Raw genomic sequence first — 10,597 nt, forward strand, 5'->3', positions numbered from 1 at the left:
ATTACCAACACTGATTTACCCAGAGTCTCAACAAACTCCTGCTTGGAAAGGGGCTTCTTGTAGATCTTCAATCTATGCCCATTGATGAGCATGGGGATGGCTTCTTCATCAATGGTCTGGATAAGGACTGAACCATTGTTATTGCATGTTTCTACTGTATATGGTCCCAGCCATCTTGTCCTCAGCTTTCCCTTGAAATCCTTGTATCTTGAATCATACAGCAGCGTCCAATCTCCCGGTTGAAATCGTTTCTCTTTGAGGTGCCGGTCATGCCATATCTTTCTTTGAAGTTTGACTACCTCTGAGTGGAGAAGGGCCTGCATTCTTTGTTCATCTAATCCATTTAGCTGAAGCAATATTTCTTATTGTGCATGGCTGAGATCTAGGTCCGCTGAGCTGCCATCCTCAATGTGTTATATTCAAATTCTATGGACAGCAAAGCCTTCTTCCCATAGACTAGCTCATAGGGTGTGAAACCTGTGGTGGTTTTCCAAGTAGTGTTATAGGCCCAGGTGGCCTCAACCAATCGATCTGCCCAATCTTTTCTGCTGCTGCTCACTACCTTAGTCAAAATCCCTTCCAAAGCTCTGTTAGTAACTTCCACCTGTCCATTTGCTTGTGGATGATAAGAGGTGGAAGTTCTGTGCTTAATCTTGTGATGTGTGAGTAGGTCTTCAATCAGATTGGAGGTAAACTGACTTCCTTGATCTGTGACTAATTCTCTTGGGTAGCCAAACTTGTAGAAGATATTTTCCCTCAAAAACTCAGCTACTTTTTCTTCTGTTGTTGCTTTGATTGCCTTTGTTTCTGCCCACTTTGTCAGGTAATCCGTGCACACAATGATGTAAGACTTCTGTTTTGAAGGAGGGTTGATAGGACCCACAAAGTCCATGCCCCACTTCTCAAATGGCTCGAAATTCACTTGAGGCTGCAAGGGCATCTCATCCTTTGGAGTAGGTTTCCCCATCCTTTGACATCGGTCACATTGGCTAATGTATCTCCTGACATCTTGATGAAGAGTGGGCCAATAGTACCCTGCCTGTAGAATTTTGAAGGCAGTTCTCTTTGCTGCAAAGTGGCCCCCACAGGGCCCATCATGACAGGTTAGGAGGATGTCAAAAACTTCCTCCTCCCTGACACATCGCCTCAAAATCTGATCTGGGCCAAGTTTAAAAAGATTTCCCCCAATCCAAGTGAATGGGGCACTTTTCCTCACGATCTTGCTCTTCTCTTTTGAGGACAGGTGTGGCGGAAACTGTGCTGAAACCAAATAATTTGCTATATCAACAAACCATGGAGAGAGTACTGAAATAGCAAATAGGTGTTCATCTGGCATTTGATCATCCACCATCCCTTCTTCACCTACAGGCAGATCTAGTCTAGACAGAAAATCAGCAACAACATTTTCCTTACCTGGCTTATCAACAATGGTCAAATCAAATTGCTGCAATAAAAGTAACCATCTAATGATACAAGCATTTACATCAGGTTTATTCATCAAATACCTAATTGCAGCATGATCAGTATGCACGAATGTTTGATAGCCAGTGATGTAGCATCTGAACTTGTTTAGGGAATGGACTACAACCAGGAGCTCTTTTTCGGTTACAGTGTAGTCTAATTCTACCTTGGACAGGTTTTTATTGGCAAAATATATGGCATATGGTAGCTTCTCTTCAACTTGTCCTAAGGCTGCTCCTATAACTTTGTTTGAGGCATCTGTGTGAATGTGGAAAGGTAGGGCCCAGTTTCGACCTCTCAAGATTGGGGCAGTTATCAGCTTACCTTTCAAAGCATCCAAAGCCTCTTGACATTTGTCAGTCCATATGAACTCAGCATCTTTTCCTAAAAGACCAAACAATGGAGAGGCTAGCTTAATAAAATCTTTAATGAATCTTCTATAATACCCTGCTAAGCCCAAAAAACTCCAAACATCTCTTACCTTTTGAGGAGGCGGGACCCTTTGGATGATAGCAATCTTGTTGGGATCCACCTGTAATCCTTGCTGAGAAATTGTATGACCTAGCATGGTCCCTTCAGTCATTAGGAATTCACATTTATTAGGACTGAGGGACAGGTTCATTTCAATACACTTGGCTAAAACTTTCCTCAGGTTAGTCAAAGCTTCTTGGAAGTTAGAACCATAAGGGGTAAAGTCATCCATATAGATTTCCACTAAATCATGAACCAGCTCAGCGAATATGCTCAGTACTGCTCTCTGGAAAGTGGCAGGAGCATTACACAACCCAAAGGGAAGGACCCGGTAGGCAAAGGTACCCCATGGACAAGTGAAAGTGGTCTTATCTTGGTCTTCCAGGCTGATTTGGATTTGATTGTACCCGCTAAACCCATCTAGGAAGGAAAAGAACTTCTTCCCTACCAGGTCATCTAACACTTGATCTATGAAAGGCAAAGGGAAATGGTCCTTCTTGGTGGCCTTATTAAGTTCTCGATAATCTACATAGATTCTCCACTTCCCATTTTTCTTTGGCACAAGCACCAAAAGAGAAACCCATTCATTGTCAGAGATGGGGTAGATGAATCCTGCATCCAACAACTTTTGCAGTTCTTCTTTGACAATGTCCTTAAGGACTGGATTCATCCTCCTTTGAGGTTGCCTGACTATTTTACAATCCTCTTTAATGTAAATGTGATGAGTACAGACTGAAGGGTGGACTCCCTTCATCTCCTTATATCTCCAAGCAAAAGCATCCAAATGGTCGTTCCCTAAGCTACACAACTCTTTCTCCTGAGAGATGGATAGGGATAAGTTGATATTCAAGGTTCTTTCTGGGCCAAATTCCACATTCTTAACTCTAAAAGAGGTTGGATCAGCCACACAGATATCAGCTAAAGCGTTGGCTTGGGTTTCTTCCACCAACTCTTCTAATGGCAACACATTGGGGGGTGGATTTTGAATCAGATTCTCAATAAGATCATACTCAGTTTGAGGACCCCCCTTGGTAGCTTCCACTGTGCACAATGGTGTGGAGTAGACTTCATCTTCATCTTCCTCCTCCAATCAGAGAGGTAAGTCATGTTCTAGCAGAGGTTGGGCAGGAGGATATAGGACTAGCTATTTTGGACATATGCCCATTCTTGATGGTCATGCTCCCAACTCGACAACTGATGTAAGCATCTGCAGTAGCTAACCAAGGCTTTCCCAAGATGAGAGGATACCCAGTGAGCTTTTCCTTTGGATGAAGAACCAAGAAGTCAGTAGGGTACTCCCAGGAGTGATTGGAGACCATGACATCTTCCACAATCCCCTCAAGAGTCATAGCAGAGCGGTCTGCTAACTACAGTATTGTTGAGGTCTTTCTTAGGGAACCCTGAAGGTTGAGTTTGAGCATAGTGTCCCTGGTCATTACGTTAATGGCAGCCCCTAGATCAACCAAGGTGTGGAGGCTTATGGTGCCATTGAAGTGAACATCGACTACAGGACTCCTAGGGTCCAGATATTTTGGACAGATTACCTATCCCAACATCAGGTCAGACAGTTGTCCTATGACATTAATAGTTGGGGCATCTCTCTTGCGCCTACCTGGGTGCCTGAAACACTTCTCTTTGATCAACTTGTTGTAGATTGGTACATATTTTATGGCCTGGAGAAGTGGTATTTTTACACATAACTGTTTTAGTTCTCCCAGAAGTTCAGTTTCTTCTAGGGTCGGTTGTGTGGTTCCAGTTAGTCTCTCAGGAAAGGGTGGAATGGCTTTTGGTTCACTTTCCTACTTCTCTTCCTCATCCTCCTTGGGAGGAGGTTGTCTATTTGGGAGGACCTTCCCAGATCGTAGGTTGATCTCCTGAATCTCCACAGCATAGGTACGGCATGTTGTTTCTCCAGTATATACCTGTTGGGCCTGTCTGTTATTGGGGTTCGGGTTTGGTTGAGTAGGTATCTGGAGTTGTCTTGGAGGACCAGGAGGTAATGGTAGTGGTTGAGCAGGTGGTGGAGGCAAAAGAGTGGGAGGAGAGTTGTATTAGGGCCTCCACCCCTAATGAGGTGCATTCCACTGAGGTTGTGGCCGGGCGTGAGAATGAAACGAATGATCAGCTAGTTGAGTATGGTATTGAGATGGATACGACCAAGGAGGGGGTGTGGACCAGGAAGGATGAGCAGGGGGACCCCAAGAAGGCATGGAAGTGGCTTGATTGGGGTTGTAATAAGTCTGGGATGTCCCTTGCATTCCCTGCTGGTAAGGTCTGGGTCCATGTGGCCTCCTTTGGTTCATGAAGTAGAGTGGTTCAGTGGCTCCTTCAGCCCCTTGGTACATAGCTTTAAATCCGGGCAAGGAAGGGCATTGATTTGTAGGATGGTCTTCTTCACAGACAAAACACACTTCTACAGAGTGCAATGGACATTCGTTCCTAGGATGCTTTCTAGTGCACCTGGGACAAAAGATGGCCAAAGCCCTCTCGGCTTCCTCTTGCTTCTTTTGGATTTGCAAGGTATCCATTTGCATGGAAATAGTCTGTCTCATCTCACTTTTGAAATCTTCCATCTGATTTGCAAATTCATTTTTAAGGAATGAACTAGATAAGGGGGTACTGGCTAAAAGTTGACTTCCCCTACCTCTTTTTCTGGCTGCCCTAGAATGGTTTCTAAACACAGTCTTTATGTCATCATAAGGTAGCTAGTAGATGTCTCCCCCAGCCAGCAAATGGAGGGTATCTAGAAGGTCTTCAGGGACTCCTCTGAGCAGAACCAACTTCAGAGATTCGGGGTCAAGTGTGCACCTGGCCCTTTTATAACTGAGTTGAAACCTCTCTTCATAGTCTTCTAAAGATTCATCACTTCCCATGGTCATTCAAAAGATTTCTTCCTTTGTATCCTTTGAACTACAGTAGTCCCAGTATTTTTTTTTTAAAGGCTTGTTGCATCTAAGCCCAAGTTGTGATACTGTTTCCAGGTAGCCCCATGAACCAGCGTAGTGCTGCATCCTTGAGGGTAGAGGGAAAGAGTTTCAACTTTTGCTTGTCTTCTGCATAGTCATAGGTTCGACAAAGGACAACAAACTCAAACAAGAAGGTATCAGGGTCTTCAGTAGTCAATCCATGGAAGTGAGGTAAGGCTGAGGGACTTATATTTTTCATTTTTGTGTCCCCATTGGTCTCTCGGATGGGAAAGGCACCTTCTATTCTCTCCCCATTTCCTCTACCATTTATGTTTTCAACCATGGTCTCAAGAGGAATGGTTTCTTGCTCTTCTTTTGGTATAGGATCTTTGTATATCTCTGGAGGTTCACCTATAATTTCTTCTGGATCACTGCCACCAAAGAAGAGAGAAGGGTGACTTAGTGATATGGTGGGGGTGTTGGGTAGGAATTTTCCTGAATTGTCTCTATTCCTACGAGGCATGAAAGGAAATCTCTTTTTTTTTTGGTGATTTTTGTTTCTTTTTTCTGCTTGTACCTGCAAAAACTTAAATAGATTGAATAGAAAATTGCAACTAACTAAAATCTATCTTGCTGAAATGAAAATGTGGAATTGAAATGGAAGCAGGAAAGGACTAATCTATTTTGCTGAAATGAAATTGCAGAATTGAAATGAAAGCAGAAAAGGACTAATCTATTTTGCTGAAATGAAATTGCAGAATTGAAATGAAAGCAAGAAATATCTAATTTACGCTTGCTGAAATGAGATTGCGGAATTGAAATGAAAGCAAGGAATGTCTAATCTACTTTTGCAGAATTGAAATGAAACAACTACTCTACTCTTGTTGAAATAAACTACTTAGCAGAAGGTTGCAATAGAAAATAGAAGAAAAGCAGTAATCATAAAATACTTTGATGCTTCCCCGGAAATGGCACCAAAAATATGGTGAGCTCCAGTATTGCAGCAATGACGCTGCAACTCCTGGGACTCCCTACTTTACTTTTATCAAGTAGTTCGTAACAAACTTGGAAGCGACGGTGCAATATGCATAAGTACTAGCTCTTACTGCAGGCTGTCACTTGATCAGCGGGAACAAGTTCGCTAGGAGCTTAAGCCAACTTCTATGAGTTCTCAAAAGAAGCTTTTAACTGTGATGGAAGAAAGCTAACTCAAAAGAGGCTAGTCTACTTGCAGAAAGAAGATGAAATCTGAAAGGAAACGCAAACCCTAGAAAACCCTAGTTTTACTCACTAACCTTACTTTTGCAAGAAAAGAGATGGAAACTACTAAAATGGATGCCATTGACTACTGAAAAGGTAAAATGCATGTGTTCAAGCTGCTTCTGAAGGGAAACATGAAAAAATCATCTTTTTGTACTTTTGAGCAATCTTATGCAGAATTATTATGCTTGTGCTTTAACTATTTGTGACTGTGCAGAGGTTTGGTGGTGAAAGGAAATGGAGTGGGTGTTTGCAGGAGGTTGGGAAGGTGTGGAGAGGACCTACGGAGTTGCTAGTACACTTCTAGAGATTTCCACTGTGATCAGACTTCAAAAAATCGCTCGCATGAACTTCTACAGGAGGTTGTAAGGGATCTACAGGAAGTTCTACAGGAGGTTCTACAGGAGGAGGCCGAAAGTGGTTTTTGGAGGTTTGGAGGTGGAAAAATAGTGGGAGAAGGGAAATGAAGGCTACATGGAGATGTTAATGGGTTTAGGACCTTGTAAATGAAGATCACGAGTGAAGGAGATGGTTGGATTTGTTCAAAGGTCAAGGAAGCAATTTTGCACAAGAATGTAGAGATTAGGGCAGTTTGGGGAAGTATGGTGAATGAGTGAAGGAAATTTTGAGAGATGGACTAGAGTAGGTTGTGTGATGGAAGAATGATAAGACAGAATGTCTTACAGGTGAGCTGCACACTTACTTTTCAAAACTGACCCAAGCAAGAACTAAGAAAACAGAGTTTTACCTATTTTTGACCTAATTCTGACCTAAAAACCAGAAAAGTGTTGAACAAAACTTTATGGATAGGAAGTTATGCAAGAAAGCTATGGAAACTGAACAAGAACAGATCTGAGCATGTAAATACAACTGATATCAACTTCTCCAACTCAAAATCCCACACTAGCAATTGCATTGGAAAGCAAAAATAATGTTTTGGTGGCAACAAGAGTGCCTTGGTCTCAATTCATGGTCCCAAGGAGGGAGAAAGGAGATCAAGGCCTGCTTGGTAGCCTTTTTGTGGATCTTTTTCTATTATCAAACTATCTAATCAACCTGAAGCAAGAACAACTATTTTAATCATCAAAAACAACCTAAGTAACAAAGCAAGATTTAACCTAAATAACAGAGATTATTTCATGAATGCAAGAAAACACATATAAATACACAAAGGAGGTGTTGGGCACTTGGGTTGGGCCCAACCCCAAGAGCTACAGCCCCCTAGGAAAGATCAATGCTGGTTCAAAGCTGGATTCATCTTCATTGATCAAAAAAATAATAGTTACATCACAAAATTGTCTGCAAAAAGAGCTCGAAAATGAGCTGAGTACAAGGCTGCACTAAAGTGCGAAAATAGAATATCAAATGGCTAACCTACTAAGGCTTGAAGCCTTCTTATTTATACAAGTGAGGACTCCCAACAGTCCTCCTAAACTTTAGGAACTCGGCTGCCCAAAACTGTAGATAACAACCACTTCACTAGACCTGCTCGGCTGCCCCTTGAAATCATCTTTTGTGGGCTATTGAACATCAAGCTGTTGATGGAGAACTCGAGGAAGGGGTCATTTAATGCAGGAGACACCCCTCCTATAATTCCTTAGCCTTGTTTCTTCGAGTTTGGCTGCCAATCTGCTCATAAATGCCTGGTCTTGGTCCAAAAATGTCCAAAAATCTACAATAAACACTTATTAGACTTTGTGGTAACGTGACTATCCCCATTCACTCAATTAACACAAATATATTCAAAAACATGCACAAAACTATGGAGAATGGTGGATTAAATGAAAATAATAGATAGAATGAACCCATATAGTTACCCGTTTCTGGGACTCATCAGGCGCAACATGCACTCATGGATGAAACTGCACCAGTACAAGTTAAGGATCCATCCCAGTAGTTGACACGGAGCAAACATGGTGAGAAGTGTTGTTGATCGCATGCAAAGGATCCAGCAACATGCATGTCGTTGAGTGCACGCATGCAATCCAACCCATTCAACACACTCACCAAGGCAAAGACAAGAAGCAATTCCAACTGGGGCTGAACATGTACTTCGGCAAGTTGATGTGCATGACCACCAACACACACTTGAAGATCAGCATAGACACTATGCATCAGTGTGTTTCCAGTTCAACCATACCCAAGAAGACCATGTGCATGTTAGCAGACGAGTTGGATGAAGAGGCAGAACCAATGCACCGGTTGCAATGAAGGCAAGAGTTTGTTAACAAGATTTCACCATGAGGTGCATGCACATCATCACGAACGACCAAGCTTGGCATCAGCTCACCACCTTCACCATCACAAGCATGTCAAAGAGTTGGTCTCATCACAGCGTACCAAGTGTTAGTGATGTCTTGCAAGGCTTTCTTAAGCCATGTTGTCTCACATGAGTACATGTGAATTGTAATGTTGAGTCATGTGAAGTGTAAGTCGAGTGTCAACAGTTGGATGTAACAGTCCTAAAGTAGGTGAAGAGTCATAAGGGTAGTTGAACTGTCACAATGGGGAATGTCAAGAGTCACCCCACCATTTGCTATAAATAGTCCCTCATAACTCATTGTAAGGGCTTTTGGTCAGCCAAGCTTCTACTAAGACTATCTTGAAGAAGGGTTGGATAGTATTGTAACGTGCCTTGGCTTTTCCACTGCACAGAGCTAGTACATCACTTTGGAGGAGCAGACGGATGTGGTTGTAATGTTCTACTGATAGGGCTAGCAGGTTTACATGGTGTATGGTATGATTGTGACTTACACTTCTTCATATAATAAAAGCCAACACATTTTCATGAATATGTTGTTATTGTAGTTGGACTACTCTAGTTTCCTTAATGATATATGTTGTTTAACTTATGTCCTTGTATATGAACTTATTTGTATGCAATTATATGAATCTTGTTGTTAATGTGTTGCATATGTTGTTAATGTTGTCACCGTCTGTGTCAACTTCTCTGTCGGACATCAGACAGACCTTTCTCTGAACCTTGTTATATCAACCGTCACACTCATCTCGGATTGATCCATGAGTGTTGTTCGTGTTATCTTACCTTGTATGTTGGGATTGTCGCATCCGTGTCGACTACTCTGCTGGAAGATGTGTGTGTCCTTTGTGTTGTGTGTGTGTCCTTTGTGTTGTGTGTTCCTAGCCGAGTTGGGACTGATCCCTTTCAACCTGGAAATCGCCTTCACCTTCCCTCCATTTGAAGTGTTGGAACCTCTCATACTCATTCCTTGATTCACTGCATCAGTCACACCCTTGCTACTGACAGAGTTACCTTACTTGCCTCTTTGCGACATCGCGATCAAGGCATTACCTTACGACCCACTGTTGGGACTCCTACACCAAATGGTCTGAGGTCTAATTGGGATTTCTTATCGGGGAGATCCCCTTGACATGTTGATGGGTCCAACACCATCAATAGGAGCCAAGCCTCCCTAATTTTTAGGAAGTTATTGTTAGCTTCAATTTGTATAAATAAGAAGGCCAAGGGCCCCATTAGGATTTGACTTTTATTGTATCCAAGAGGAAATTTGGAGCTAAGACATTGGGATTGTTACTCTTATGTTATTTTTGACATTTTGATGATAATCAAAAGGTTTACCTTGATCCAGCACTGAGTTGAATCTGAGGGTTGAAGCTCTTGAGTCAGGTCCCAACCCTAGCAGTAGGAGTTCTTCTTTTGTACATGTATTCTTAGGTTAAAATCATAGTTAGTTGTTGAAGTTATTCCTGCTTTGTTTAATTTACAAGTATTTGAATGATTGTTCAGTTACGCTTCCATTAGTTGAAGAAGTAGATTATTGGTACAATAGTGAAAGAGAATACTTCAGAAAATCTTGTGACAGTGGTCTCTTCCTCATCTCCCTCATGGGATCATGGTTTGAGGGCCCCACTCTCACAGCCCCAAAAACATATTTATCTTTTGATCATTGCATAACTTAGGATTCCTTGTTGAATAGATCATTGTTTATAATTTCTTGGAAGCACCTACAGTTTTCATTTTGTTTCTTGAGTTTGTTGTAGTTTAAGAAGGCATTTCATTCCATAGATATAGTCATTAGCCATCAATAAATCAGTTTTCTCAAATTCAACTCATCTTTTCCATATTTATATGAATTTATGCATAAATGAAGAGAAGAACATGTTTTGTTGCAGGATTAGTTTCTCTATGCGGAGGAACTCTTTCCACCAGCCTCATCTAAGCCTTCTCCACCTACTACCAAGGCCTACCAACCCCTAATATGAATTTTTGTTTTATAGCCACCTTGAGCAAATCCAACCATATTGAAGTGTTGGGTTGAGCCTTAGGAATTGTGCACCTTCATTGCACCTTATTCCACCATCATAAATCTTCCCAACACTTCATTTCACCTTCCCTACCTTCCTACAGCCTTCATCTAGTTTCATGTAGAAAACCAGGACATCCTATAGTAAACCAAGACATCCTGTAGTAACTACAGGAAACCCTGTAGCAGCCTGTTTTAGCTTGTTTTGAGCAG

Source organism: Pinus tabuliformis, chromosome 1_2 (assembly GCF_031772625.1).
Source record: "Pinus tabuliformis cultivar Carrire ecotype Pingquan chromosome 1_2, CPIR1, whole genome shotgun sequence".
NCBI classification, from domain to species: domain Eukaryota; kingdom Viridiplantae; phylum Streptophyta; class Pinopsida; order Pinales; family Pinaceae; genus Pinus; species Pinus tabuliformis.